The sequence below is a fragment of the Rhinoderma darwinii genome, chromosome 13 (assembly GCF_050947455.1).
Source record: "Rhinoderma darwinii isolate aRhiDar2 chromosome 13, aRhiDar2.hap1, whole genome shotgun sequence".
Classification (NCBI taxonomy): Eukaryota; Metazoa; Chordata; class Amphibia; order Anura; family Rhinodermatidae; genus Rhinoderma; species Rhinoderma darwinii.
In genome coordinates this window covers 23,522,776-23,546,482 of record NC_134699.1, presented here as the reverse complement: position 1 = coordinate 23,546,482, position 23,707 = coordinate 23,522,776, and the positions used below count along the sequence as shown (strand labels likewise).

Genomic DNA, 23,707 nt, shown 5'->3' with positions numbered 1-23,707 from the left:
CATGCAGAAGGGGAAGCTGCTTGCTGGGAAATTAAATATTATATAGTGTGGATTCAAATAAATAGATACCCATGGAATAAAACCACCAGAGCAGCTCTCCACTATGGCATTATCACTAAATCCTTGAGACGTAGAAAAACACTGAGACATCAAATGGGGCACCCGGGTTTGAACCAGGGACCTCTCGATCTGCAGTCAAATGCTCTACCACTGAGCTATGCCCCCTTTGCTTTATACTGTTAAGAGAAGTTGTTTTTTTTTTCCTAAGACAACTTTTTGGACATGGGACCAATACGTTTCAAAAGCATGCCCTCCCAGGCTGGCTGCTGAAATATTTAGCTGTTAGCACATGCAGAAGGGGAAGCTGCTGGCTGGGAAATTAAATATTATATAGTGTCCATTCAAATAAATAGATACCCATGTAATAAAACCACCAGAGCAACTCTCCACTATGGCATTATCACTAAATCCTTGAGACGTAGAAAAAAACTGAGACATCAAAGGGGGCACCCGGGTTTGAACCAGGGACCTCTCGATCTGCAGTCGAATGCTCTACCACTGAGCTATGCCCCCTTTGCTTTATACTGTTAAGAGAAGTTTTTTTTTTTTCCTAAGAAAACTTTTTGGAAATGGAAGCAATACGTTTCAAAAGCATGCCCTCCCAGGCTGGCTGCTGAAATATTTAGCTGTTAGCACATGCAGAAGGGGAAGCTGCTTGCTGGGAAATTAAATATTATATAGTGTGGATTCAAATAAATAGATACCCATGGAATAAAACCACCAGAGCAGCTCTCCACTATGGCATTATCACTAAATCCTTGAGACGTAGAAAAACACTGAGACATCAAAGGGGGCACCCGGGTTTGAACCAGGGACCTCTCGATCTGCAGTCGAATGCTCTACCACTGAGCTATGCCCCCTTTGCTTTATACTGTTAAGAGAAGTTATTTTTTTTTCCTAAGAAAACTTTTTGGAAATGGAACCAATACGTTTCAAAAGCATGCCCTCCCAGGCTGGCTGCTGAAATATTTGGCTGTTAGCACATACAGAAGGGGAAGCTGCTGCTTGGGAAATTAAATATTATATAGTGTCCATTCAAATAAATAGATACCCATGATGTAATAAAACCACCAGAGCAGCTCTCCACTATGGCATTATCACTAAATCCTTGAGACGTAGAAAAACACTGAGACATCAAAGGGGGCACCCGGGTTTGAACCAGGGACCTCTCGATCTGCAGTCGAATGCTCTACCACTGAGCTATGCCCCCTTTGCTTTATACTGTTAAGAGAAGTTGTTTTTTTTTTCCTAAGACAACTTTTTGGACATGGGACCAATACGTTTCAAAAGCATGCCCTCCCAGGCTGGCTGCTGAAATATTTAGCTGTTAGCACATGCAGAAGGGGAAGCTGCTGGCTGGGAAATTAAATATTATATAGTGTCCATTCAAATAAATAGATACCCATGTAATAAAACCACCAGAGCAACTCTCCACTATGGCATTATCACTAAATCCTTGAGACGTAGAAAAAAACTGAGACATCAAAGGGGGCACCCGGGTTTGAACAAGGGACCTCTCGATCTGCAGTCGAATGCTCTACCACTGAGCTATGCCCCCTTTGCTTTATACTGTTAAGAGAAGTTGTTTTTTTTTTCCTAAGACAACTTTTTGGACATGGGACCAATACGTTTCAAAAGCATGCCCTCCCAGGCTGGCTGCTGAAATATTTAGCTGTTAGCACATGCAGAAGGGGAAGCTGCTGGCTGGGAAATTAAATATTATATAGTGTCCATTCAAATAAATAGATACCCATGTAATAAAACCACCAGAGCAACTCTCCACTATGGCATTATCACTAAATCCTTGAGACGTAGAAAAAAACTGAGACATCAAAGGGGGCACCCGGGTTTGAACAAGGGACCTCTCGATCTGCAGTCGAATGCTCTACCACTGAGCTATGCCCCCTTTGCTTTATACTGTTAAGAGAAGTTGTTTTTTTTTTCCTAAGACAACTTTTTGGACATGGGACCAATACGTTTCAAAAGCATGCCCTCCCAGGCTGGCTGCTGAAATATTTAGCTGTTAGCACATGCAGAAGGGGAAGCTGCTGGCTGGGAAATTAAATATTATATAGTATCCATTCAAATAAATAGATACCCATGTAATAAAACCACCAGAGCAACTCTCCACTATGGCATTATCACTAAATCCTTGAGACGTAGAAAAAAACTGAGACATCAAAGGGGGCACCCGGGTTTGAACCAAGGACCTCTCGATCTGCAGTCGAATGCTCTACCACTGAGCTATGCCCCCTTTGCTTTATACTGTTAAGAGAAGTTGTTTTTTTTTTCCTAAGACAACTTTTTGGACATGGGACCAATACGTTTCAAAAGCATGCCCTCCCAGGCTGGCTGCTGAAATATTTAGCTGTTAGCACATGCAGAAGGGGAAGCTGCTGGCTGGGAAATTAAATATTATATAGTATCCATTCAAATAAATAGATACCCATGTAATAAAACCACCAGAGCAACTCTCCACTATGGCATTATCACTAAATCCTTGAGACGTAGAAAAAAACTGAGACATCAAAGGGGGCACCCGGGTTTGAACCAAGGACCTCTCGATCTGCAGTCGAATGCTCTACCACTGAGCTATGCCCCCTTTGCTTTATACTGTTAAGAGAAGTTGTTTTTTTTTTCCTAAGACAACTTTTTGGACATGGGACCAATACGTTTCAAAAGCATGCCCTCCCAGGCTGGCTGCTGAAATATTTAGCTGTTAGCACATGCAGAAGGGGAAGCTGCTTGCTGGGAAACTAAATATTATATAGTGTGGATTCAAATAAATTGATACCCATGGAATAAAACCACCAGAGCAGCTCTCCACTATGGCATTATCACTAAATCCTTGAGACGTAGAAAAAAACTGAGACATCAAAGGGGGCACCCGGGTTTGAACCAGGGACCTCTCGATCTGCAGTCGAATGCTCTACCACTGAGCTATGCCCCCTTTGCTTTATACTGTTAAGAGAAGTTTTTTTTTTTTCCTAAGAAAACTTTTTGGAAATGGAAGCAATACGTTTCAAAAGCATGCCCTCCCAGGCTGGCTGCTGAAATATTTAGCTGTTAGCACATGCAGAAGGGGAAGCTGCTTGCTGGGAAATTAAATATTATATAGTGTGGATTCAAATAAATAGATACCCATGGAATAAAACCACCAGAGCAGCTCTCCACTATGGCATTATCACTAAATCCTTGAGACGTAGAAAAACACTGAGACATCAAAGGGGGCACCCGGGTTTGAACCAGGGACCTCTCGATCTGCAGTCGAATGCTCTACCACTGAGCTATGCCCCCTTTGCTTTATACTGTTAAGAGAAGTTATTTTTTTTTCCCAAGAAAACTTTTTGGAAATGGAACCAATACGTTTCAAAAGCATGCCCTCCCAGGCTGGCTGCTGAAATATTTGGCTGTTAGCACATACAGAAGGGGAAGCTGCTGCTTGGGAAATTAAATATTATATAGTGTCCATTCAAATAAATAGATACCCATGATGTAATAAAACCACCAGAGCAGCTCTCCACTATGGCATTATCACTAAATCCTTGAGACGTAGAAAAACACTGAGACATCAAAGGGGGCACCCGGGTTTGAACCAGGGACCTCTCGATCTGCAGTCGAATGCTCTACCACTGAGCTATGCCCCTTTGCTTTATACTGTTAAGTGAAGTTTTTTTTTTTTTTCCTAAGACAACTTTTTGGACATGGGACCAATACGTTTCAAAAGCATGCCCTCCCAGGCTGGCTGCTGAAATATTTAGCTGTTAGCACATGCAGAAGGGGAAGCTGCTGCTTGGGAAATTAAATATTATATAGTGTCCATTCAAATAAATAGATACCCATGATGTAATAAAACCACCAGAGCAGCTCTCCACTATGGCATTATCACTAAATCCTTGAGACGTAGAAAAACACTGAGACATCAAAGGGGGCACCCGGGTTTGAACCAGGGACCTCTCGATCTGCAGTCAAATGCTCTACCACTGAGCTATGCCCCCTTTGCTTTATACTGTTAAGAGAAGTTGTTTTTTTTTTCCTAAGACAACTTTTTGGACATGGGACCAATACGTTTCAAAAGCATGCCCTCCCAGGCTGGCTGCTGAAATATTTAGCTGTTAGCACATGCAGAAGGGGAAGCTGCTGGCTGGGAAATTAAATATTATATAGTGTCCATTCAAATAAATAGATACCCATGTAATAAAACCACCAGAGCAACTCTCCACTATGGCATTATCACTAAATCCTTGAGACGTAGAAAAAAACTGAGACATCAAAGGGGGCACCCGGGTTTGAACCAGGGACCTCTCGATCTGCAGTCGAATGCTCTACCACTGAGCTATGCCCCCTTTGCTTTATACTGTTAAGAGAAGTTTTTTTTTTTTCCTAAGAAAACTTTTTGGAAATGGAAGCAATACGTTTCAAAAGCATGCCCTCCCAGGCTGGCTGCTGAAATATTTAGCTGTTAGCACATGCAGAAGGGGAAGCTGCTTGCTGGGAAATTAAATATTATATAGTGTGGATTCAAATAAATAGATACCCATGGAATAAAACCACCAGAGCAGCTCTCCACTATGGCATTATCACTAAATCCTTGAGACGTAGAAAAACACTGAGACATCAAAGGGGGCACCCGGGTTTGAACCAGGGACCTCTCGATCTGCAGTCGAATGCTCTACCACTGAGATATGCCCCCTTTGCTTTATACTGTTAAGAGAAGTTATTTTTTTTTCCTAAGAAAACTTTTTGGAAATGGAACCAATACGTTTCAAAAGCATGCCCTCCCAGGCTGGCTGCTGAAATATTTGGCTGTTAGCACATACAGAAGGGGAAGCTGCTGCTTGGGAAATTAAATATTATATAGTGTCCATTCAAATAAATAGATACCCATGATGTAATAAAACCACCAGAGCAGCTCTCCACTATGGCATTATCACTAAATCCTTGAGACGTAGAAAAACACTGAGACATCAAAGGGGGCACCCGGGTTTGAACCAGGGACCTCTCGATCTGCAGTCGAATGCTCTACCACTGAGCTATGCCCCCTTTGCTTTATACTGTTAAGAGAAGTTTTTTTTTTTTCCTAAGACAACTTTTTGGACATGGGACCAATACGTTTCAAAAGCATGCCCTCCCAGGCTGGCTGCTGAAATATTTAGCTGTTAGCACATGCAGAAGGGGAAGCTGCTGGCTGGGAAATTAAATATTATATAGTGTCCATTCAAATAAATAGATACCCATGTAATAAAACCACCAGAGCAACTCTCCACTATGGCATTATCACTAAATCCTTGAGACGTAGAAAAAAACTGAGACATCAAAGGGGGCACCCGGGTTTGAACAAGGGACCTCTCGATCTGCAGTCGAATGCTCTACCACTGAGCTATGCCCCCTTTGCTTTATACTGTTAAGAGAAGTTGTTTTTTTTTTCCTAAGACAACTTTTTGGACATGGGACCAATACGTTTCAAAAGCATGCCCTCCCAGGCTGGCTGCTGAAATATTTAGCTGTTAGCACATGCAGAAGGGGAAGCTGCTGGCTGGGAAATTAAATATTATATAGTGTCCATTCAAATAAATAGATACCCATGTAATAAAACCACCAGAGCAACTCTCCACTATGGCATTATCACTAAATCCTTGAGACGTAGAAAAAAACTGAGACATCAAAGGGGGCACCCGGGTTTGAACAAGGGACCTCTCGATCTGCAGTCGAATGCTCTACCACTGAGCTATGCCCCCTTTGCTTTATACTGTTAAGAGAAGTTGTTTTTTTTTTCCTAAGACAACTTTTTGGACATGGGACCAATACGTTTCAAAAGCATGCCCTCCCAGGCTGGCTGCTGAAATATTTAGCTGTTAGCACATGCAGAAGGGGAAGCTGCTGGCTGGGAAATTAAATATTATATAGTATCCATTCAAATAAATAGATACCCATGTAATAAAACCACCAGAGCAACTCTCCACTATGGCATTATCACTAAATCCTTGAGACGTAGAAAAAAACTGAGACATCAAAGGGGGCACCCGGGTTTGAACCAAGGACCTCTCGATCTGCAGTCGAATGCTCTACCACTGAGCTATGCCCCCTTTGCTTTATACTGTTAAGAGAAGTTGTTTTTTTTTTCCTAAGACAACTTTTTGGACATGGGACCAATACGTTTCAAAAGCATGCCCTCCCAGGCTGGCTGCTGAAATATTTAGCTGTTAGCACATGCAGAAGGGGAAGCTGCTGGCTGGGAAATTAAATATTATATAGTATCCATTCAAATAAATAGATACCCATGTAATAAAACCACCAGAGCAACTCTCCACTATGGCATTATCACTAAATCCTTGAGACGTAGAAAAAAACTGAGACATCAAAGGGGGCACCCGGGTTTGAACCAAGGACCTCTCGATCTGCAGTCGAATGCTCTACCACTGAGCTATGCCCCCTTTGCTTTATACTGTTAAGAGAAGTTGTTTTTTTTTTCCTAAGACAACTTTTTGGACATGGGACCAATACGTTTCAAAAGCATGCCCTCCCAGGCTGGCTGCTGAAATATTTAGCTGTTAGCACATGCAGAAGGGGAAGCTGCTTGCTGGGAAACTAAATATTATATAGTGTGGATTCAAATAAATAGATACCCATGGAATAAAACCACCAGAGCAGCTCTCCACTATGGCATTATCACTAAATCCTTGAGACGTAGAAAAAAACTGAGACATCAAAGGGGGCACCCGGGTTTGAACCAGGGACCTCTCGATCTGCAGTCGAATGCTCTACCACTGAGCTATGCCCCCTTTGCTTTATACTGTTAAGAGAAGTTTTTTTTTTTTCCTAAGAAAACTTTTTGGAAATGGAAGCAATACGTTTCAAAAGCATGCCCTCCCAGGCTGGCTGCTGAAATATTTAGCTGTTAGCACATGCAGAAGGGGAAGCTGCTTGCTGGGAAATTAAATATTATATAGTGTGGATTCAAATAAATAGATACCCATGGAATAAAACCACCAGAGCAGCTCTCCACTATGGCATTATCACTAAATCCTTGAGACGTAGAAAAACACTGAGACATCAAAGGGGGCACCCGGGTTTGAACCAGGGACCTCTCGATCTGCAGTCGAATGCTCTACCACTGAGCTATGCCCCCTTTGCTTTATACTGTTAAGAGAAGTTATTTTTTTTTCCTAAGAAAACTTTTTGGAAATGGAACCAATACGTTTCAAAAGCATGCCCTCCCAGGCTGGCTGCTGAAATATTTGGCTGTTAGCACATACAGAAGGGGAAGCTGCTGCTTGGGAAATTAAATATTATATAGTGTCCATTCAAATAAATAGATACCCATGATGTAATAAAACCACCAGAGCAGCTCTCCACTATGGCATTATCACTAAATCCTTGAGACGTAGAAAAACACTGAGACATCAAAGGGGGCACCCGGGTTTGAACCAGGGACCTCTCGATCTGCAGTCGAATGCTCTACCACTGAGCTATGCCCCCTTTGCTTTATACTGTTAAGAGAAGTTGTTTTTTTTTTCCTAAGACAACTTTTTGGACATGGGACCAATACGTTTCAAAAGCATGCCCTCCCAGGCTGGCTGCTGAAATATTTAGCTGTTAGCACATGCAGAAGGGGAAGCTGCTGGCTGGGAAATTAAATATTATATAGTGTCCATTCAAATAAATAGATACCCATGTAATAAAACCACCAGAGCAACTCTCCACTATGGCATTATCACTAAATCCTTGAGACGTAGAAAAAAACTGAGACATCAAAGGGGGCACCCGGGTTTGAACAAGGGACCTCTCGATCTGCAGTCGAATGCTCTACCACTGAGCTATGCCCCCTTTGCTTTATACTGTTAAGAGAAGTTGTTTTTTTTTTCCTAAGACAACTTTTTGGACATGGGACCAATACGTTTCAAAAGCATGCCCTCCCAGGCTGGCTGCTGAAATATTTAGCTGTTAGCACATGCAGAAGGGGAAGCTGCTGGCTGGGAAATTAAATATTATATAGTGTCCATTCAAATAAATAGATACCCATGTAATAAAACCACCAGAGCAACTCTCCACTATGGCATTATCACTAAATCCTTGAGACGTAGAAAAAAACTGAGACATCAAAGGGGGCACCCGGGTTTGAACAAGGGACCTCTCGATCTGCAGTCGAATGCTCTACCACTGAGCTATGCCCCCTTTGCTTTATACTGTTAAGAGAAGTTGTTTTTTTTTTCCTAAGACAACTTTTTGGACATGGGACCAATACGTTTCAAAAGCATGCCCTCCCAGGCTGGCTGCTGAAATATTTAGCTGTTAGCACATGCAGAAGGGGAAGCTGCTGGCTGGGAAATTAAATATTATATAGTATCCATTCAAATAAATAGATACCCATGTAATAAAACCACCAGAGCAACTCTCCACTATGGCATTATCACTAAATCCTTGAGACGTAGAAAAAAACTGAGACATCAAAGGGGGCACCCGGGTTTGAACCAAGGACCTCTCGATCTGCAGTCGAATGCTCTACCACTGAGCTATGCCCCCTTTGCTTTATACTGTTAAGAGAAGTTGTTTTTTTTTTCCTAAGACAACTTTTTGGACATGGGACCAATACGTTTCAAAAGCATGCCCTCCCAGGCTGGCTGCTGAAATATTTAGCTGTTAGCACATGCAGAAGGGGAAGCTGCTGGCTGGGAAATTAAATATTATATAGTATCCATTCAAATAAATAGATACCCATGTAATAAAACCACCAGAGCAACTCTCCACTATGGCATTATCACTAAATCCTTGAGACGTAGAAAAAAACTGAGACATCAAAGGGGGCACCCGGGTTTGAACCAAGGACCTCTCGATCTGCAGTCGAATGCTCTACCACTGAGCTATGCCCCCTTTGCTTTATACTGTTAAGAGAAGTTATTTTTTTTTTCCTAAGAAAGCTTTTTGGAAATGGAACCAATACGTTTCAAAAGCATGCCCTCCCAGGCTGGCTGCTGAAATATTTAGCTGTTAGCACATGCAGAAGGGGAAGCTGCTTGCTGGGAAATTAACTATTATATAGTGTGGATTCAAATAAATAGATACCCATGGAATAAAACCACCAGAGCAGCTCTCCACTATGGCATTATCACTAAATCCTTGAGACGTAGAAAAACACTGAGACATCAAAGGGGGCACCCGGGTTTGAACCAGGGACCTCTCGATCTGCAGTCGAATGCTCTACCACTGAGCTATGCCCCCTTTGCTTTATACTGTTAAGAGAAGTTTTTTTTTTTTTCCTAAGAAAACTTTTTGGAAATGGAAGCAATACGTTTCAAAAGCATGCCCTCCCAGGCTGGCTGCTGAAATATTTAGCTGTTAGCACATGCAGAAGGGGAAGCTGCTTGCTGGGAAATTAAATATTATATAGTGTGGATTCAAATAAATAGATACCCATGGAATAAAACCACCAGAGCAGCTCTCCACTATGGCATTATCACTAAATCCTTGAGACGTAGAAAAACACTGAGACATCAAAGGGGGCACCCGGGTTTGAACCAGGGACCTCTCGATCTGCAGTCGAATGCTCTACCACTGAGCTATGCCCCCTTTGCTTTATACTGTTAAGAGAAGTTGTTTTTTTTTCCTAAGAAAACTTTTTGGAAATGGAAGCAATACGTTTCAAAAGCATGCCCTCCCAGGCTGGCTGCTGAAATATTTAGCTGTTAGCACATGCAGAAGGGGAAGCTGCTTGCTGGGAAATTAACTATTATATAGTGTGGATTCAAATAAATAGATACCCATGGAATAAAACCACCAGAGCAGCTCTCCACTATGGCATTATCACTAAATCCTTGAGACGTAGAAAAACACTGAGACATCAAAGGGGGCACCCGGGTTTGAACCAGGGACCTCTCGATCTGCAGTCGAATGCTCTACCACTGAGCTATGCCCCCTTTGCTTTATACTGTTAAGAGAAGTTTTTTTTTTTTTCCTAAGAAAACTTTTTGGAAATGGAAGCAATACGTTTCAAAAGCATGCCCTCCCAGGCTGGCTGCTGAAATATTTAGCTGTTAGCACATGCAGAAGGGGAAGCTGCTTGCTGGGAAATTAAATATTATATAGTGTGGATTCAAATAAATAGATACCCATGGAATAAAACCACCAGAGCAGCTCTCCACTATGGCATTATCACTAAATCCTTGAGACGTAGAAAAACACTGAGACATCAAAGGGGGCACCCGGGTTTGAACCAGGGACCTCTCGATCTGCAGTCGAATGCTCTACCACTGAGCTATGCCCCCTTTGCTTTATACTGTTAAGAGAAGTTGTTTTTTTTTCCTAAGAAAACTTTTTGGAAATGGAAGCAATACGTTTCAAAAGCATGCCCTCCCAGGCTGGCTGCTGAAATATTTAGCTGTTAGCACATGCAGAAGGGGAAGCTGCTTGCTGGGAAATTAAATATTATATAGTGTGGATTCAAATAAATAGATACCCATGGAATAAAACCACCAGAGCAGCTCTCCACTATGGCATTATCACTAAATCCTTGAGACGTAGAAAAACACTGAGACATCAAAGGGGGCACCCGGGTTTGAACCAGGGACCTCTCGATCTGCAGTCAAATGCTCTACCACTGAGCTATGCCCCCTTTGCTTTATACTGTTAAGAGAAGTTGTTTTTTTTTTCCTAAGACAACTTTTTGGACATGGGACCAATACGTTTCAAAAGCATGCCCTCCCAGGCTGGCTGCTGAAATATTTAGCTGTTAGCACATGCAGAAGGGGAAGCTGCTTGCTGGGAAATTAAATATTATATAGTGTGGATTCAAATAAATAGATACCCATGGAATAAAACCACCAGAGCAGCTCTCCACTATGGCATTATCACTAAATCCTTGAGACGTAGAAAAACACTGAGACATCAAAGGGGGCACCCGGGTTTGAACCAGGGACCTCTCGATCTGCAGTCGAATGCTCTACCACTGAGCTATGCCCCCTTTGCTTTATACTGTTAAGAGAAGTTTTTTTTTTTTTCCTAAGAAAACTTTTTGGAAATGGAAGCAATACGTTTCAAAAGCATGCCCTCCCAGGCTGGCTGCTGAAATATTTAGCTGTTAGCACATGCAGAAGGGGAAGCTGCTTGCTGGGAAATTAAATATTATATAGTGTGGATTCAAATAAATAGATACCCATGGAATTAAACCACCAGAGCAGCTCTCCACTATGGCATTATCACTAAATCCTTGAGACGTAGAAAAACACTGAGACATCAAAGGGGGCACCCGGGTTTGAACCAGGGACCTCTCGATCTGCAGTCGAATGCTCTACCACTGAGCTATGCCCCCTTTGCTTTATACTGTTAAGAGAAGTTGTTTTTTTTTCCTAAGAAAACTTTTTGGAAATGGAAGCAATACGTTTCAAAAGCATGCCCTCCCAGGCTGGCTGCTGAAATATTTAGCTGTTAGCACATGCAGAAGGGGAAGCTGCTTGCTGGGAAATTAAATATTATATAGTGTGGATTCAAATAAATAGATACCCATGGAATAAAACCACCAGAGCAGCTCTCCACTATGGCATTATCACTAAATCCTTGAGACGTAGAAAAACACTGAGACATCAAAGGGGGCACCCGGGTTTGAACCAGGGACCTCTCGATCTGCAGTCGAATGCTCTACCACTGAGCTATGCCCCCTTTGCTTTATACTGTTAAGAGAAGTTGTTTTTTTTTTCCTAAGACAACTTTTTGGACATGGGACCAATACGTTTCAAAAGCATGCCCTCCCAGGCTGGCTGCTGAAATATTTAGCTGTTAGCACATGCAGAAGGGGAAGCTGCTTGCTGGGAAATTAAATATTATATAGTGTGGATTCAAATAAATAGATACCCATGGAATAAAACCACCAGAGCAGCTCTCCACTATGGCATTATCACTAAATCCTTGAGACGTAGAAAAACACTGAGACATCAAAGGGGGCACCCGGGTTTGAACCAGGGACCTCTCGATCTGCAGTCGAATGCTCTACCACTGAGCTATGCCCCCTTTGCTTTATACTGTTAAGAGAAGTTATTTTTTTTTCCTAAGAAAACTTTTTGGAAATGGAACCAATACGTTTCAAAAGCATGCCCTCCCAGGCTGGCTGCTGAAATATTTGGCTGTTAGCACATACAGAAGGGGAAGCTGCTTGCTGGGAAATTAAATATTATATAGTGTCGATTCAAATAAATAGATACCCATGGAATAAAACCACCAGAGCAGCTCTCCACTATGGCATTATCACTAAATCCTTGAGACGTAGAAAAACACTGAGACATCAAAGGGGGCACCCGGGTTTGAACCAGGGACCTCTCGATCTGCAGTCGAATGCTCTACCACTGAGCTATGCCCCCTTTGCTTTATACTGTTAAGAGAAGTTTTTTTTTTTTTCCTAAGAAAACTTTTTGGAAATGGAAGCAATACGTTTCAAAAGCATGCCCTCCCAGGCTGGCTGCTGAAATATTTAGCTGTTAGCACATGCAGAAGGGGAAGCTGCTTGCTGGGAAATTAAATATTATATAGTGTGGATTCAAATAAATAGATACCCATGGAATAAAACCACCAGAGCAGCTCTCCACTATGGCATTATCACTAAATCCTTGAGACGTAGAAACACACTGAGACATCAAAGGGGGCACCCGGGTTTGAACCAGGGACCTCTCGATCTGCAGTCGAATGCTCTACCACTGAGCTATGCCCCCTTTGCTTTATACTGTTAAGAGAAGTTGTTTTTTTTTTCCTAAGACAACTTTTTGGACATGGGACCAATACGTTTCAAAAGCATGCCCTCCCAGGCTGGCTGCTGAAATATTTAGCTGTTAGCACATGCAGAAGGGGAAGCTGCTTGCTGGGAAATTAAATATTATATAGTGTGGATTCAAATAAATAGATACCCATGGAATAAAACCACCAGAGCAGCTCTCCACTATGGCATTATCACTAAATCCTTGAGACGTAGAAAAACACTGAGACATCAAAGGGGGCACCCGGGTTTGAACCAGGGACCTCTCGATCTGCAGTCGAATGCTCTACCACTGAGCTATGCCCCCTTTGCTTTATACTGTTAAGAGAAGTTATTTTTTTTTCCTAAGAAAACTTTTTGGAAATGGAACCAATACGTTTCAAAAGCATGCCCTCCCAGGCTGGCTGCTGAAATATTTGGCTGTTAGCACATACAGAAGGGGAAGCTGCTTGCTGGGAAATTAAATATTATAAAGTGTCGATTCAAATAAATAGATACCCATGGAATAAAACCACCAGAGCAACTCTCCACTATGGCATTATCACTAAATCCTTGAGACGTAGAAAAACACTGAGACATCAAAGGGGGCACCCGGGTTTGAACCAGGGACCTCTCGATCTGCAGTCGAATGCTCTACCACTGAGCTATGCCCCCTTTGCTTTATACTGTTAAGAGAAGTTGTTTTTTTTTCCTAAGAAAACTTTTTGGAAATGGAACCAATACGTTTCAAAAGCATGCCCTCCCAGGCTGGCTGCTGAAATATTTGGCTGTTAGCACATACAGAAGGGGAAGCTGCTTGCTGGGAAATTAAATATTATATAGTGTCGATTCAAATAAATAGATACCCATGGAATAAAACCACCAGAGCAACTCTCCACTATGGCATTATCACCAAATCCTCGAGACGTAGAAAAAAACTGAGACATCAAAGGGGGCACCCGGGTTTGAACCAGGGACCTCTCGATCTGCAGTCGAATGCTCTACCACTGAGCTATGCCCCCTTTGCTTTATACTGTTAAGTGAAGTTTTTTTTTTTTTTCCTAAGACAACTTTTTGGACATGGGACCAATACGTTTCAAAAGCATGCCCTCCCAGGCTGGCTGCTGAAATATTTAGCTGTTAGCACATGCAGAAAGGGAAGCTGCTTGCTGGGAAATTAAATATTATATAGTGTGGATTCAAATAAATAGATACCCATGTAATAAAACCACCAGAGCAACTCTCCACTATGGCATTATCACTAAATCCTTGAGACGTAGAAAAAAACTGAGACATCAAAGGGGACACCCGGGTTTGAACCAGGGACCTCCCAATCTGCAGTCGAATGCTCTACCACTGAACTATGCCCCCTTTGCTTTATACTGTTAAGAGAAGTTTTTTTTTTTTCCTAAGAAAACTTTTTGGAAATGGAAGCAATACGTTTCAAAAGCATGCCCTCCCAGGCTGGCTGCTGAAATATTTAGCTGTTAGCACATGCAGAAGGGGAAGCTGCTTGCTGGGAAATTAAATATTATATAGTGTGGATTCAAATAAATAGATACCCATGGAATAAAACCACCAGAGCAGCTCTCCACTATGGCATTATCACTAAATCCTTGAGACGTAGAAAAACACTGAGACATCAAAGGGGGCACCCGGGTTTGAACCAGGGACCTCTCGATCTGCAGTCGAATGCTCTACCACTGAGCTATGCCCCCTTTGCTTTATACTGTTGAGAAGTTTTTTTTTTTTTCCCTAAGACAACTTTTTGGACATGGGACCAATACGTTTCAAAAGCATGCCCTCCCAGGCTGGCTGCTGAAATATTTAGCTGTTAGCACATGCAGAAGGGGAAGCTGCTGGCTGGGAAATTAAATATTATATAGTGTCCATTCAAATAAATAGATACCCATGTAATAAAACCACCAGAGCAACTCTCCACTATGGCATTATCACTAAATCCTTGAGACGTAGAAAAAAAACTGAGACATCAAAGGGGGCACCCGGGTTTGAACCAAGGACCTCTCGATCTGCAGTTGAATGCTCTACCACTGAGCTATGCCCCCTTTGCTTTATACTATTAAGAGAAGTTATTTTTTTTTCCTAAGAAAACTTTTTGGAAATGGAAGCAATACGTTTCAAAAGCATGCCCTCCCAGGCTGGCTGCTGAAATATTTAGCTGTTAGCACATGCAGAAGGGGAAGCTGCTTGCTGGGAAATTAAATATTATATAGTGTGGATTCAAATAAATAGATACCCATGGAATAAAACCACCAGAGCAGCTCTCCACTATGGCATTATCACTAAATCCTTGAGACGTAGAAAAACACTGAGACATCAAAGGGGGCACCCGGGTTTGAACCAGGGACCTCTCGATCTGCAGTCGAATGCTCTACCACTGAGCTATGCCCCCTTTGCTTTATACTATTAAGAGAAGTTATTTTTTTTTCCTAAGAAAACTTTTTGGAAATGGAAGCAATACGTTTCAAAAGCATGCCCTCCCAGGCTGGCTGCTGAAATATTTAGCTGTTAGCACATGCAGAAGGGGAAGCTGCTTGCTGGGAAATTAAATATTATATAGTGTGGATTCAAATAAATAGATACCCATGGAATAAAACCACCAGAGCAGCTCTCCACTATGGCATTATCACTAAATCCTTGAGACGTAGAAAAACACTGAGACATCAAAGGGGGCACCCGGGTTTGAACCAGGGACCTCTTGATCTGCAGTCGAATGCTCTACCACTGAGCTATGCCCCCTTTGCTTTATACTGTTAAGAGAAGTTTTTGTTTTTTTTCCTAAGACAACTTTTTGGACATGGGACCAATACGTTTCAAAAGCATGCCCTCCCAGGCTGGCTGCTGAAATATTTAGCTGTTAGCACATGCAGAAGGGGAAGCTGCTTGCTGGGAAATTAAATATTATATAGTGTCCATTCAAATAAATAGATACCCATGGAATAAAACCACCAGAGCAGCTCTCCACTATGGCATTATCACTAAATCCTTGAGACGTAGAAAAACACTGAGACATCAAAGGGGGCACCCGGGTTTGAACCAGGGACCTCTCGATCTGCAGTCGAATGCTCTACCACTGAGCTATGCCCCCTTTGCTTTATACTGTTAAGAGAAGTTATTTTTTTTTCTGAGAAAACTTTTTGGAAATGGAAGCAATACGTTTCAAAAGCATGCCCTCCCAGGCTGGCTGCTGAAATATTTAGGGTATGTTCACACGGCGGGGGTCCGTAACGGCCGAAATTACGGGGATGTTTCAGCCTGAAAACATCCCCGTAATTTCAGCCGTACCGTTATGTGCAGGCGCTTGAACGCCGCGTCAATTACGGCCGTAATTAGCGCTGCTATTCATTGGAGTCAATGAATAGCGGCTCCAATTACGGCCAAAGAAGTGACAGGTCACTTCTTTGACGCGGGCGTCTATTTACGCGCCGTCATTTGACAGCGGCGCGTAAATATACGCCTCGTGTGAACAGACAAACGTCTGCCCATTGCTTTCAATGGGCAGATGTTTGTCAGCGCTATTGAGGCGCTATTTTCAGACGTAATTCGGGGCAAAAACGCCCGATTTACGTCCGTAAATAGGCCGTGTGAACATACCCTTAGCTGTTAGCACATGCAGAAGGGGAAGCTGCTGGCTGGGAAATTAAATATTATATAGTGTCCATTCAAATAAATAGATACCCATGATGTAATAAAACCACCAGAGCAGCTCTCCACTATGGCATTATCACTAAATCCTTGAGACGTAGAAAAAAACTGAGACAACAAAGGGGGCACCCGGGTTTGAACCAAGGACCTCTCGATCTGCAGTCGAATGCTCTACCACTGAGCTATGCCCCCTTTGCTTTATACTGTTAAGAGAAGTTATTTTTTTTTCCTAAGAAAGCTTTTTGGAAATGGAAGCAATACGTTTCAAAAGCATGCCCTCCCAGGCTGGCTGCTGAACTATTTAGCTGTTAGCACATGCAGAAGGGGAAGCTGCTTGCTGGGAAATTAAATATTATATAGTGTGGATTCAAATAAATAGATACCCATGGAATAAAACCACCAGAGCAGCTCTCCACTATGGCATTATCACTAAATCCTTGAGATGTAGAAAAACACTGAGACATCAAAGGGGGCACCCGGGTTTGAACCAGGGACCTCTCGATCTGCAGTCAAATGCTCTACCACTGAGCTATGCCCCCTTTGCTTTATACTGTTAAGTGAAGTTTTTTGTTTTTTTCCTAAGACAACTTTTTGGACATGGGACCAATACGTTTCAAAAGCATGCCCTCCCAGGCTGGCTGCTGAAATATTTAGCTGTTAGCACATGCAGAAGGGGAAGCTGCTGCTTGGGAAATTAAATATTATATAGTGTCCATTCAAATAAATAGATACCCATGATGTAATAAAACCACCAGAGCAGCTCTCCACTATGGCATTATCACTAAATCCTTGAGACGTAGAAAAAAACTGAGACAACAAAGGGGGCACCCGGGTTTGAACCAAGGACCTCTCGATCTGCAGTCGAATGCTCTACCACTGAGCTATGCCCCCTTTGCTTTATACTGTTAAGAGAAGTTATTTTTTTTTCCTAAGAAAGCTTTTTGGAAATGGAAGCAATACGTTTCAAAAGCATGCCCTCCCAGGCTGGCTGCTGAACTATTTAGCTGTTAGCACATGCAGAAGGGGAAGCTGCTTGCTGGGAAATTAAATATTATATAGTGTGGATTCAAATAAATAGATACCCATGGAATAAAACCACCAGAGCAGCTCTCCACTATGGCATTATCACTAAATCCTTGAGACATAGAAAAACACTGAGACATCAAAGGGGGCACCCGGGTTTGAACCAGGGACCTCTCGATCTGCAGTCGAATGCTCTACCACTGAGCTATGCCCCCTTTGCTTTATACTGTTAAGAGAAGTTTTTTTTTTTTCCTAAGAAAGCTTTTTGGAATTGGAACCAATACGTTTCAAAAGCATGCCCTCCCAGGCTGGCTGCTGAAATATTTAGCTGTTAGCACATGCAGAAGGGGAAGCTGCTGCTTGGGAAATTAAATATTATATAGTGTCCATTCAAATAAATAGATACCCATGATGTAATAAAACCACCAGAGCAGCTCTCCACTATGGCATTATCACTAAATCCTTGAGACGTAGAAAAAAAACTGACACATCAAAGGGGGCACCCGGGTTTGAACCAAGGACCTCTCGATCTGCAGTCGAATGCTCTACCACTGAGCTATGCCCCCTGTGCTTTATACTGTTAAGAGAAGTTTTTTTTTTTTCCTAAGAAAACTTTTTGGAAATGGAAGCAATACGTTTCAAAAGCATGCCCTCCCAGGCTGGCTGCTGAAATATTTAGCTGTTAGCACATGCAGAAGGGGAAGCTGCTTGCTGGGAAATTAAATATTATATAGTGTGGATTCAAATAAATAGATACCCATGGAATAAAACCACCAGAGCAGCTCTCCACTATGGCATTATCACTAAATCCTTGAGACGTAGAAAAACACTGAGACATCAAAGGGGGCACCCGGGTTTGAACCAGGGACCTCTCGATCTGCAGTCGAATGCTCTACCACTGAGCTATGCCCCCTTTGCTTTATACTATTAAGAGAAGTTATTTTTTTTTTCCTAAGAAAACTTTTTGGAAATGGAAGCAATACGTTTCAAAAGCATGCCCTCCCAGGCTGGCTGCTGAAATATTTAGCTGTTAGCACATGCAGAAGGGGAAGCTGCTTGCTGGGAAATTAAATATTATATAGTGTGGATTCAAATAAATAGATACCCATGGAATAAAACCACCAGAGCAGCTCTCCACTATGGCATTATCACTAAATCCTTGAGACGTAGAAAAACACTGAGACATCAAAGGGGGCACCCGGGTTTGAACCAGGGACCTCTTGATCTGCAGTCGAATGCTCTACCACTGAGCTATGCCCCCTTTGCTTTATACTGTTAAGAGAAGTTTTTGTTTTTTTTCCTAAGACAACTTTTTGGACATGGGACCAATACGTTTCAAAAGCATGCCCTCCCAGGCTGGCTGCTGAAATATTTAGCTGTTAGCACATGCAGAAGGGGAAGCTGCTTGCTGGGAAATTAAATATTATATAGTGTCCATTCAAATAAATAGATACCCATGGAATAAAACCACCAGAGCAGCTCTCCACTATGGCATTATCACTAAATCCTTGAGACGTAGAAAAAAACTGAGACAACAAAGGGGGCACCCGGGTTTGAACCAAGGACCTCTCGATCTGCAGTCGAATGCTCTACCACTGAGCTATGCCCCCTTTGCTTTATACTGTTAAGAGAAGTTATTTTTTTTTCCTAAGAAAGCTTTTTGGAAATGGAAGCAATACGTTTCAAAAGCATGCCCTCCCAGGCTGGCTGCTGAACTATTTAGCTGTTAGCACATGCAGAAGGGGAAGCTGCTTGCTGGGAAATTAAATATTATATAGTGTGGATTCAAATAAATAGATACCCATGGAATAAAACCACCAGAGCAGCTCTCCACTATGGCATTATCACTAAATCCTTGAGATGTAGAAAAACACTGAGACATCAAAGGGGGCACCCGGGTTTGAACCAGGGACCTCTCGATCTGCAGTCAAATGCTCTACCACTGAGCTATGCCCCCTTTGCTTTATACTGTTAAGTGAAGTTTTTTTTTTTTTTCCTAAGACAACTTTTTGGACATGGGACCAATACGTTTCAAAAGCATGCCCTCCCAGGCTGGCTGCTGAAATATTTAGCTGTTAGCACATGCAGAAGGGGAAGCTGCTGCTTGGGAAATTAAATATTATATAGTGTCCATTCAAATAAATAGATACCCATGATGTAATAAAACCACCAGAGCAGCTCTCCACTATGGCATTATCACTAAATCCTTGAGACGTAGAAAAAAACTGAGACAACAAAGGGGGCACCCGGGTTTGAACCAAGGACCTCTCGATCTGCAGTCGAATGCTCTACCACTGAGCTATGCCCCCTTTGCTTTATACTGTTAAGAGAAGTTATTTTTTTTTCCTAAGAAAGCTTTTTGGAAATGGAAGCAATACGTTTCAAAAGCATGCCCTCCCAGGCTGGCTGCTGAACTATTTAGCTGTTAGCACATGCAGAAGGGGAAGCTGCTTGCTGGGAAATTAAATATTATATAGTGTGGATTCAAATAAATAGATACCCATGGAATAAAACCACCAGAGCAGCTCTCCACTATGGCATTATCACTAAATCCTTGAGACATAGAAAAACACTGAGACATCAAAGGGGGCACCCGGGTTTGAACCAGGGACCTCTCGATCTGCAGTCGAATGCTCTACCACTGAGCTATGCCCCCTTTGCTTTATACTGTTAAGAGAAGTTTTTTTTTTTTCCTAAGAAAGCTTTTTGGAATTGGAACCAATACGTTTCAAAAGCATGCCCTCCCAGGCTGGCTGCTGAAATATTTAGCTGTTAGCACATGCAGAAGGGGAAGCTGCTGCTTGGGAAATTAAATATTATATAGTGTCCATTCAAATAAATAGATACCCATGATGTAATAAAACCACCAGAGCAGCTCTCCACTATGGCATTATCACTAAATCCTTGAGACGTAGAAAAAAAACTGACACATCAAAGGGGGCACCCGGGTTTGAACCAAGGACCTCTCGATCTGCAGTCGAATGCTCTACCACTGAGCTATGCCCCCTGTGCTTTATACTGTTAAGAGAAGTTTTTTTTTTTTCCTAAGAAAACTTTTTGGAAATGGAAGCAATACGTTTCAAAAGCATGCCCTCCCAGGCTGGCTGCTGAAATATTTAGCTGTTAGCACATGCAGAAGGGGAAGCTGCTTGCTGGGAAATTAAATATTATATAGTGTGGATTCAAATAAATAGATACCCATGGAATAAAACCACCAGAGCAGCTCTCCACTATGGCATTATCACTAAATCCTTGAGACGTAGAAAAACACTGAGACATCAAAGGGGGCACCCGGGTTTGAACCAGGGACCTCTCGATCTGCAGTCGAATGCTCTACCACTGAGCTATGCCCCCTTTGCTTTATACTATTAAGAGAAGTTATTTTTTTTTCCTAAGAAAACTTTTTGGAAATGGAAGCAATACGTTTCAAAAGCATGCCCTCCCAGGCTGGCTGCTGAAATATTTAGCTGTTAGCACATGCAGAAGGGGAAGCTGCTTGCTGGGAAATTAAATATTATATAGTGTGGATTCAAATAAATAGATACCCATGGAATAAAACCACCAGAGCAGCTCTCCACTATGGCATTATCACTAAATCCTTGAGACGTAGAAAAACACTGAGACATCAAAGGGGGCACCCGGGTTTGAACCAGGGACCTCTCGATCTGCAGTCGAATGCTCTACCACTGAGCTATGCCCCCTTTGCTTTATACTGTTAAGAGAAGTTGTTTTTTTTTTCCTAAGACAACTTTTTGGACATGGGACCAATACGTTTCAAAAGCATGCCCTCCCAGGCTGGCTGCTGAAATATTTAGCTGTTAGCACATGCAGAAGGGGAAGCTGCTTGCTGGGAAATTAAATATTATATAGTGTGGATTCAAATAAATAGATACCCATGGAATAAAACCACCAGAGCAGCTCTCCACTATGGCATTATCACTAAATCCTTGAGACGTAGAAAAACACTGAGACATCAAAGGGGGCACCCGGGTTTGAACCAGGGACCTCTCGATCTGCAGTCGAATGCTCTACCACTGAGCTATGCCCCCTTTGCTTTATACTGTTAAGAGAAGTTATTTTTTTTTCCTAAGAAAACTTTTTGGAAATGGAACCAATACGTTTCAAAAGCATGCCCTCCCAGGCTGGCTGCTGAAATATTTGGCTGTTAGCACATACAGAAGGGGAAGCTGCTTGCTGGGAAATTAAATATTATATAGTGTCGATTCAAATAAATAGATACCCATGGAATAAAACCACCAGAGCAGCTCTCCACTATGGCATTATCACTAAATCCTTGAGACGTAGAAAAACACTGAGACATCAAAGGGGGCACCCGGGTTTGAACCAGGGACCTCTCGATCTGCAGTCGAATGCTCTACCACTGAGCTATGCCCCCTTTGCTTTATACTGTTAAGAGAAGTTATTTTTTTTTCTGAGAAAACTTTTTGGAAATGGAAGCAATACGTTTCAAAAGCATGCCCTCCCAGGCTGGCTGCTGAAATATTTAGGGTATGTTCACACGGCGGGGGTCCGTAACGGCCGAAATTACGGGGATGTTTCAGCCTGAAAACATCCCCGTAATTTCAGCCGTACCGTTATGTGCAGGCGCTTGAACGCCGCGTCAATTACGGCCGTAATTAGCGCTGCTATTCATTGGAGTCAATGAATAGCGGCTCCAATTACGGCCAAAGAAGTGACAGGTCACTTCTTTGACGCGGGCGTCTATTTACGCGCCGTCATTTGACAGCGGCGCGTAAATATACGCCTCGTGTGAACAGACAAACGTCTGCCCATTGCTTTCAATGGGCAGATGTTTGTCAGCGCTATTGAGGCGCTATTTTCAGACGTAATTCGGGGCAAAAACGCCCGATTTACGTCCGTAAATAGGCCGTGTGAACATACCCTTAGCTGTTAGCACATGCAGAAGGGGAAGCTGCTGGCTGGGAAATTAAATATTATATAGTGTCCATTCAAATAAATAGATACCCATGTAATAAAACCACCAGAGCAACTCTCCACTATGGCATTATCACTAAATCCTTGAGACGTAGAAAAAAAACTGAGACATCAAAGGGGGCACCCGGGTTTGAACCAAGGACCTCTCGATCTGCAGTCGAATGCTCTACCACTGAGCTATGCCCCCTTTGCTTTATACTATTAAGAGAAGTTATTTTTTTTTCCTAAGAAAACTTTTTGGAAATGGAAGCAATACGTTTCAAAAGCATGCCCTCCCAGGCTGGCTGCTGAAATATTTAGCTGTTAGCACATGCAGAAGGGGAAGCTGCTTGCTGGGAAATTAAATATTATATAGTGTGGATTCAAATAAATAGATACCCATGGAATAAAACCACCAGAGCAGCTCTCCACTATGGCATTATCACTAAATCCTTGAGACGTAGAAAAACACTGAGACATCAAAGGGGGCACCCGGGTTTGAACCAGGGACCTCTCGATCTGCAGTCGAATGCTCTACCACTGAGCTATGCCCCCTTTGTTTTATACTGTTAAGAGAAGTTTTTGTTTTTTTCCTAAGACAACTTTTTGGACATGGGACCAATACGTTTCAAAAGCATGCCCTCCCAGGCTGGCTGCTGAAATATTTAGCTGTTAGCACATGCAGAAGGGGAAGCTGCTGGCTGGGAAATTAAATATTATATAGTGTCCATTCAAATAAATAGATACCCATGTAATAAAACCACCAGAGCAACTCTCCACTATGGCATTATCACTAAATCCTTGAGACGTAGAAAAAAACTGAGACATCAAAGGGGGCACCCGGGTTTGAACCAAGGACCTCTCGATCTGCAGTCGAATGCTCTACCACTGAGCTATGCCCCCTTTGCTTTATACTGTTAAGAGAAGTTATTTTTTTTTCCTAAGAAAACTTTTTGGAAATGGAAGCAATACGTTTCAAAAGCATGCCCTCCCAGGCTGGCTGCTGAAATATTTAGCTGTTAGCACATGCAGAAGGGGAAGCTGCTTGCTGGGAAATTAAATATTATATAGTGTGGATTCAAATAAATAGATACCCATGGAATAAAACCACCAGAGCAGCTCTCCACTATGGCATTATCACTAAATCCTTGAGACGTAGAAAAACACTGAGACATCAAAGGGGGCACCCGGGTTTGAACCAGTGACCTCTCGATCTGCAGTCGAATGCTCTACCACTGAGCTATGCCCCCTTTGCTTTATACTGTTAAGAGAAGTTATTTTTTTTTCCTAAGAAAGCTTTTTGGAAAT

General features: G+C 42.4%; 66 non-coding genes across 66 annotated transcripts; all 66 read right to left on the bottom strand.

Moving 5' to 3' along the window:
- Nucleotides 1–153: 153 nt before the first annotated feature.
- On the bottom strand, nt 154–225 carry TRNAC-GCA (transfer RNA cysteine (anticodon GCA)). The gene has a single exon. It is a non-coding gene; the product is annotated as a tRNA-Cys (tRNA).
- Nucleotides 226–501: 276 nt separating this feature from the next.
- Nucleotides 502–573, bottom strand: TRNAC-GCA (transfer RNA cysteine (anticodon GCA)). Its single transcript has one exon. It is a non-coding gene; the product is annotated as a tRNA-Cys (tRNA).
- Nucleotides 574–848: 275 nt separating this feature from the next.
- TRNAC-GCA (transfer RNA cysteine (anticodon GCA)) lies at nt 849–920 on the bottom strand. The gene has a single exon. It is a non-coding gene; the product is annotated as a tRNA-Cys (tRNA).
- A 278-nt stretch (nt 921–1,198) lies between these two features.
- Nucleotides 1,199–1,270, bottom strand: TRNAC-GCA (transfer RNA cysteine (anticodon GCA)). The gene has a single exon. It is a non-coding gene; the product is annotated as a tRNA-Cys (tRNA).
- Nucleotides 1,271–1,546: 276 nt separating this feature from the next.
- Nucleotides 1,547–1,618, bottom strand: TRNAC-GCA (transfer RNA cysteine (anticodon GCA)). The gene has a single exon. It is a non-coding gene; the product is annotated as a tRNA-Cys (tRNA).
- Nucleotides 1,619–1,894: 276 nt separating this feature from the next.
- Nucleotides 1,895–1,966, bottom strand: TRNAC-GCA (transfer RNA cysteine (anticodon GCA)). The gene has a single exon. It is a non-coding gene; the product is annotated as a tRNA-Cys (tRNA).
- A 276-nt stretch (nt 1,967–2,242) lies between these two features.
- On the bottom strand, nt 2,243–2,314 carry TRNAC-GCA (transfer RNA cysteine (anticodon GCA)). The gene has a single exon. It is a non-coding gene; the product is annotated as a tRNA-Cys (tRNA).
- A 276-nt stretch (nt 2,315–2,590) lies between these two features.
- Nucleotides 2,591–2,662, bottom strand: TRNAC-GCA (transfer RNA cysteine (anticodon GCA)). Its single transcript has one exon. It is a non-coding gene; the product is annotated as a tRNA-Cys (tRNA).
- Nucleotides 2,663–2,938: 276 nt separating this feature from the next.
- On the bottom strand, nt 2,939–3,010 carry TRNAC-GCA (transfer RNA cysteine (anticodon GCA)). Its single transcript has one exon. It is a non-coding gene; the product is annotated as a tRNA-Cys (tRNA).
- A 275-nt stretch (nt 3,011–3,285) lies between these two features.
- TRNAC-GCA (transfer RNA cysteine (anticodon GCA)) lies at nt 3,286–3,357 on the bottom strand. The gene has a single exon. It is a non-coding gene; the product is annotated as a tRNA-Cys (tRNA).
- Nucleotides 3,358–3,635: 278 nt separating this feature from the next.
- Nucleotides 3,636–3,707, bottom strand: TRNAC-GCA (transfer RNA cysteine (anticodon GCA)). The gene has a single exon. It is a non-coding gene; the product is annotated as a tRNA-Cys (tRNA).
- A 279-nt stretch (nt 3,708–3,986) lies between these two features.
- Nucleotides 3,987–4,058, bottom strand: TRNAC-GCA (transfer RNA cysteine (anticodon GCA)). The gene has a single exon. It is a non-coding gene; the product is annotated as a tRNA-Cys (tRNA).
- A 276-nt stretch (nt 4,059–4,334) lies between these two features.
- Nucleotides 4,335–4,406, bottom strand: TRNAC-GCA (transfer RNA cysteine (anticodon GCA)). Its single transcript has one exon. It is a non-coding gene; the product is annotated as a tRNA-Cys (tRNA).
- A 275-nt stretch (nt 4,407–4,681) lies between these two features.
- Nucleotides 4,682–4,753, bottom strand: TRNAC-GCA (transfer RNA cysteine (anticodon GCA)). Its single transcript has one exon. It is a non-coding gene; the product is annotated as a tRNA-Cys (tRNA).
- Nucleotides 4,754–5,031: 278 nt separating this feature from the next.
- On the bottom strand, nt 5,032–5,103 carry TRNAC-GCA (transfer RNA cysteine (anticodon GCA)). Its single transcript has one exon. It is a non-coding gene; the product is annotated as a tRNA-Cys (tRNA).
- Nucleotides 5,104–5,378: 275 nt separating this feature from the next.
- Nucleotides 5,379–5,450, bottom strand: TRNAC-GCA (transfer RNA cysteine (anticodon GCA)). The gene has a single exon. It is a non-coding gene; the product is annotated as a tRNA-Cys (tRNA).
- Nucleotides 5,451–5,726: 276 nt separating this feature from the next.
- TRNAC-GCA (transfer RNA cysteine (anticodon GCA)) lies at nt 5,727–5,798 on the bottom strand. The gene has a single exon. It is a non-coding gene; the product is annotated as a tRNA-Cys (tRNA).
- A 276-nt stretch (nt 5,799–6,074) lies between these two features.
- On the bottom strand, nt 6,075–6,146 carry TRNAC-GCA (transfer RNA cysteine (anticodon GCA)). Its single transcript has one exon. It is a non-coding gene; the product is annotated as a tRNA-Cys (tRNA).
- A 276-nt stretch (nt 6,147–6,422) lies between these two features.
- On the bottom strand, nt 6,423–6,494 carry TRNAC-GCA (transfer RNA cysteine (anticodon GCA)). Its single transcript has one exon. It is a non-coding gene; the product is annotated as a tRNA-Cys (tRNA).
- A 276-nt stretch (nt 6,495–6,770) lies between these two features.
- TRNAC-GCA (transfer RNA cysteine (anticodon GCA)) lies at nt 6,771–6,842 on the bottom strand. The gene has a single exon. It is a non-coding gene; the product is annotated as a tRNA-Cys (tRNA).
- A 275-nt stretch (nt 6,843–7,117) lies between these two features.
- On the bottom strand, nt 7,118–7,189 carry TRNAC-GCA (transfer RNA cysteine (anticodon GCA)). The gene has a single exon. It is a non-coding gene; the product is annotated as a tRNA-Cys (tRNA).
- Nucleotides 7,190–7,467: 278 nt separating this feature from the next.
- Nucleotides 7,468–7,539, bottom strand: TRNAC-GCA (transfer RNA cysteine (anticodon GCA)). The gene has a single exon. It is a non-coding gene; the product is annotated as a tRNA-Cys (tRNA).
- Nucleotides 7,540–7,815: 276 nt separating this feature from the next.
- Nucleotides 7,816–7,887, bottom strand: TRNAC-GCA (transfer RNA cysteine (anticodon GCA)). Its single transcript has one exon. It is a non-coding gene; the product is annotated as a tRNA-Cys (tRNA).
- Nucleotides 7,888–8,163: 276 nt separating this feature from the next.
- On the bottom strand, nt 8,164–8,235 carry TRNAC-GCA (transfer RNA cysteine (anticodon GCA)). Its single transcript has one exon. It is a non-coding gene; the product is annotated as a tRNA-Cys (tRNA).
- Nucleotides 8,236–8,511: 276 nt separating this feature from the next.
- Nucleotides 8,512–8,583, bottom strand: TRNAC-GCA (transfer RNA cysteine (anticodon GCA)). Its single transcript has one exon. It is a non-coding gene; the product is annotated as a tRNA-Cys (tRNA).
- Nucleotides 8,584–8,859: 276 nt separating this feature from the next.
- Nucleotides 8,860–8,931, bottom strand: TRNAC-GCA (transfer RNA cysteine (anticodon GCA)). The gene has a single exon. It is a non-coding gene; the product is annotated as a tRNA-Cys (tRNA).
- A 276-nt stretch (nt 8,932–9,207) lies between these two features.
- On the bottom strand, nt 9,208–9,279 carry TRNAC-GCA (transfer RNA cysteine (anticodon GCA)). The gene has a single exon. It is a non-coding gene; the product is annotated as a tRNA-Cys (tRNA).
- Nucleotides 9,280–9,555: 276 nt separating this feature from the next.
- On the bottom strand, nt 9,556–9,627 carry TRNAC-GCA (transfer RNA cysteine (anticodon GCA)). The gene has a single exon. It is a non-coding gene; the product is annotated as a tRNA-Cys (tRNA).
- A 275-nt stretch (nt 9,628–9,902) lies between these two features.
- TRNAC-GCA (transfer RNA cysteine (anticodon GCA)) lies at nt 9,903–9,974 on the bottom strand. Its single transcript has one exon. It is a non-coding gene; the product is annotated as a tRNA-Cys (tRNA).
- A 276-nt stretch (nt 9,975–10,250) lies between these two features.
- TRNAC-GCA (transfer RNA cysteine (anticodon GCA)) lies at nt 10,251–10,322 on the bottom strand. The gene has a single exon. It is a non-coding gene; the product is annotated as a tRNA-Cys (tRNA).
- Nucleotides 10,323–10,597: 275 nt separating this feature from the next.
- On the bottom strand, nt 10,598–10,669 carry TRNAC-GCA (transfer RNA cysteine (anticodon GCA)). The gene has a single exon. It is a non-coding gene; the product is annotated as a tRNA-Cys (tRNA).
- Nucleotides 10,670–10,945: 276 nt separating this feature from the next.
- Nucleotides 10,946–11,017, bottom strand: TRNAC-GCA (transfer RNA cysteine (anticodon GCA)). The gene has a single exon. It is a non-coding gene; the product is annotated as a tRNA-Cys (tRNA).
- A 276-nt stretch (nt 11,018–11,293) lies between these two features.
- Nucleotides 11,294–11,365, bottom strand: TRNAC-GCA (transfer RNA cysteine (anticodon GCA)). The gene has a single exon. It is a non-coding gene; the product is annotated as a tRNA-Cys (tRNA).
- A 275-nt stretch (nt 11,366–11,640) lies between these two features.
- TRNAC-GCA (transfer RNA cysteine (anticodon GCA)) lies at nt 11,641–11,712 on the bottom strand. Its single transcript has one exon. It is a non-coding gene; the product is annotated as a tRNA-Cys (tRNA).
- Nucleotides 11,713–11,988: 276 nt separating this feature from the next.
- TRNAC-GCA (transfer RNA cysteine (anticodon GCA)) lies at nt 11,989–12,060 on the bottom strand. Its single transcript has one exon. It is a non-coding gene; the product is annotated as a tRNA-Cys (tRNA).
- Nucleotides 12,061–12,335: 275 nt separating this feature from the next.
- On the bottom strand, nt 12,336–12,407 carry TRNAC-GCA (transfer RNA cysteine (anticodon GCA)). The gene has a single exon. It is a non-coding gene; the product is annotated as a tRNA-Cys (tRNA).
- Nucleotides 12,408–12,683: 276 nt separating this feature from the next.
- Nucleotides 12,684–12,755, bottom strand: TRNAC-GCA (transfer RNA cysteine (anticodon GCA)). Its single transcript has one exon. It is a non-coding gene; the product is annotated as a tRNA-Cys (tRNA).
- Nucleotides 12,756–13,031: 276 nt separating this feature from the next.
- Nucleotides 13,032–13,103, bottom strand: TRNAC-GCA (transfer RNA cysteine (anticodon GCA)). The gene has a single exon. It is a non-coding gene; the product is annotated as a tRNA-Cys (tRNA).
- Nucleotides 13,104–13,378: 275 nt separating this feature from the next.
- TRNAC-GCA (transfer RNA cysteine (anticodon GCA)) lies at nt 13,379–13,450 on the bottom strand. Its single transcript has one exon. It is a non-coding gene; the product is annotated as a tRNA-Cys (tRNA).
- A 275-nt stretch (nt 13,451–13,725) lies between these two features.
- TRNAC-GCA (transfer RNA cysteine (anticodon GCA)) lies at nt 13,726–13,797 on the bottom strand. The gene has a single exon. It is a non-coding gene; the product is annotated as a tRNA-Cys (tRNA).
- A 277-nt stretch (nt 13,798–14,074) lies between these two features.
- TRNAC-GCA (transfer RNA cysteine (anticodon GCA)) lies at nt 14,075–14,146 on the bottom strand. Its single transcript has one exon. It is a non-coding gene; the product is annotated as a tRNA-Cys (tRNA).
- Nucleotides 14,147–14,421: 275 nt separating this feature from the next.
- Nucleotides 14,422–14,493, bottom strand: TRNAC-GCA (transfer RNA cysteine (anticodon GCA)). The gene has a single exon. It is a non-coding gene; the product is annotated as a tRNA-Cys (tRNA).
- Nucleotides 14,494–14,769: 276 nt separating this feature from the next.
- Nucleotides 14,770–14,841, bottom strand: TRNAC-GCA (transfer RNA cysteine (anticodon GCA)). The gene has a single exon. It is a non-coding gene; the product is annotated as a tRNA-Cys (tRNA).
- Nucleotides 14,842–15,116: 275 nt separating this feature from the next.
- On the bottom strand, nt 15,117–15,188 carry TRNAC-GCA (transfer RNA cysteine (anticodon GCA)). The gene has a single exon. It is a non-coding gene; the product is annotated as a tRNA-Cys (tRNA).
- A 275-nt stretch (nt 15,189–15,463) lies between these two features.
- Nucleotides 15,464–15,535, bottom strand: TRNAC-GCA (transfer RNA cysteine (anticodon GCA)). The gene has a single exon. It is a non-coding gene; the product is annotated as a tRNA-Cys (tRNA).
- A 277-nt stretch (nt 15,536–15,812) lies between these two features.
- Nucleotides 15,813–15,884, bottom strand: TRNAC-GCA (transfer RNA cysteine (anticodon GCA)). The gene has a single exon. It is a non-coding gene; the product is annotated as a tRNA-Cys (tRNA).
- A 677-nt stretch (nt 15,885–16,561) lies between these two features.
- TRNAC-GCA (transfer RNA cysteine (anticodon GCA)) lies at nt 16,562–16,633 on the bottom strand. Its single transcript has one exon. It is a non-coding gene; the product is annotated as a tRNA-Cys (tRNA).
- Nucleotides 16,634–16,908: 275 nt separating this feature from the next.
- On the bottom strand, nt 16,909–16,980 carry TRNAC-GCA (transfer RNA cysteine (anticodon GCA)). The gene has a single exon. It is a non-coding gene; the product is annotated as a tRNA-Cys (tRNA).
- A 280-nt stretch (nt 16,981–17,260) lies between these two features.
- On the bottom strand, nt 17,261–17,332 carry TRNAC-GCA (transfer RNA cysteine (anticodon GCA)). The gene has a single exon. It is a non-coding gene; the product is annotated as a tRNA-Cys (tRNA).
- Nucleotides 17,333–17,607: 275 nt separating this feature from the next.
- Nucleotides 17,608–17,679, bottom strand: TRNAC-GCA (transfer RNA cysteine (anticodon GCA)). The gene has a single exon. It is a non-coding gene; the product is annotated as a tRNA-Cys (tRNA).
- A 279-nt stretch (nt 17,680–17,958) lies between these two features.
- Nucleotides 17,959–18,030, bottom strand: TRNAC-GCA (transfer RNA cysteine (anticodon GCA)). Its single transcript has one exon. It is a non-coding gene; the product is annotated as a tRNA-Cys (tRNA).
- A 275-nt stretch (nt 18,031–18,305) lies between these two features.
- Nucleotides 18,306–18,377, bottom strand: TRNAC-GCA (transfer RNA cysteine (anticodon GCA)). Its single transcript has one exon. It is a non-coding gene; the product is annotated as a tRNA-Cys (tRNA).
- A 276-nt stretch (nt 18,378–18,653) lies between these two features.
- Nucleotides 18,654–18,725, bottom strand: TRNAC-GCA (transfer RNA cysteine (anticodon GCA)). The gene has a single exon. It is a non-coding gene; the product is annotated as a tRNA-Cys (tRNA).
- A 277-nt stretch (nt 18,726–19,002) lies between these two features.
- Nucleotides 19,003–19,074, bottom strand: TRNAC-GCA (transfer RNA cysteine (anticodon GCA)). Its single transcript has one exon. It is a non-coding gene; the product is annotated as a tRNA-Cys (tRNA).
- Nucleotides 19,075–19,349: 275 nt separating this feature from the next.
- TRNAC-GCA (transfer RNA cysteine (anticodon GCA)) lies at nt 19,350–19,421 on the bottom strand. The gene has a single exon. It is a non-coding gene; the product is annotated as a tRNA-Cys (tRNA).
- A 280-nt stretch (nt 19,422–19,701) lies between these two features.
- TRNAC-GCA (transfer RNA cysteine (anticodon GCA)) lies at nt 19,702–19,773 on the bottom strand. Its single transcript has one exon. It is a non-coding gene; the product is annotated as a tRNA-Cys (tRNA).
- A 275-nt stretch (nt 19,774–20,048) lies between these two features.
- On the bottom strand, nt 20,049–20,120 carry TRNAC-GCA (transfer RNA cysteine (anticodon GCA)). The gene has a single exon. It is a non-coding gene; the product is annotated as a tRNA-Cys (tRNA).
- A 279-nt stretch (nt 20,121–20,399) lies between these two features.
- Nucleotides 20,400–20,471, bottom strand: TRNAC-GCA (transfer RNA cysteine (anticodon GCA)). The gene has a single exon. It is a non-coding gene; the product is annotated as a tRNA-Cys (tRNA).
- Nucleotides 20,472–20,746: 275 nt separating this feature from the next.
- On the bottom strand, nt 20,747–20,818 carry TRNAC-GCA (transfer RNA cysteine (anticodon GCA)). The gene has a single exon. It is a non-coding gene; the product is annotated as a tRNA-Cys (tRNA).
- A 275-nt stretch (nt 20,819–21,093) lies between these two features.
- TRNAC-GCA (transfer RNA cysteine (anticodon GCA)) lies at nt 21,094–21,165 on the bottom strand. Its single transcript has one exon. It is a non-coding gene; the product is annotated as a tRNA-Cys (tRNA).
- A 276-nt stretch (nt 21,166–21,441) lies between these two features.
- Nucleotides 21,442–21,513, bottom strand: TRNAC-GCA (transfer RNA cysteine (anticodon GCA)). The gene has a single exon. It is a non-coding gene; the product is annotated as a tRNA-Cys (tRNA).
- A 275-nt stretch (nt 21,514–21,788) lies between these two features.
- On the bottom strand, nt 21,789–21,860 carry TRNAC-GCA (transfer RNA cysteine (anticodon GCA)). Its single transcript has one exon. It is a non-coding gene; the product is annotated as a tRNA-Cys (tRNA).
- A 675-nt stretch (nt 21,861–22,535) lies between these two features.
- TRNAC-GCA (transfer RNA cysteine (anticodon GCA)) lies at nt 22,536–22,607 on the bottom strand. The gene has a single exon. It is a non-coding gene; the product is annotated as a tRNA-Cys (tRNA).
- A 275-nt stretch (nt 22,608–22,882) lies between these two features.
- TRNAC-GCA (transfer RNA cysteine (anticodon GCA)) lies at nt 22,883–22,954 on the bottom strand. Its single transcript has one exon. It is a non-coding gene; the product is annotated as a tRNA-Cys (tRNA).
- Nucleotides 22,955–23,230: 276 nt separating this feature from the next.
- Nucleotides 23,231–23,302, bottom strand: TRNAC-GCA (transfer RNA cysteine (anticodon GCA)). Its single transcript has one exon. It is a non-coding gene; the product is annotated as a tRNA-Cys (tRNA).
- A 275-nt stretch (nt 23,303–23,577) lies between these two features.
- TRNAC-GCA (transfer RNA cysteine (anticodon GCA)) lies at nt 23,578–23,649 on the bottom strand. Its single transcript has one exon. It is a non-coding gene; the product is annotated as a tRNA-Cys (tRNA).
- Nucleotides 23,650–23,707: the final 58 nt, after the last annotated feature.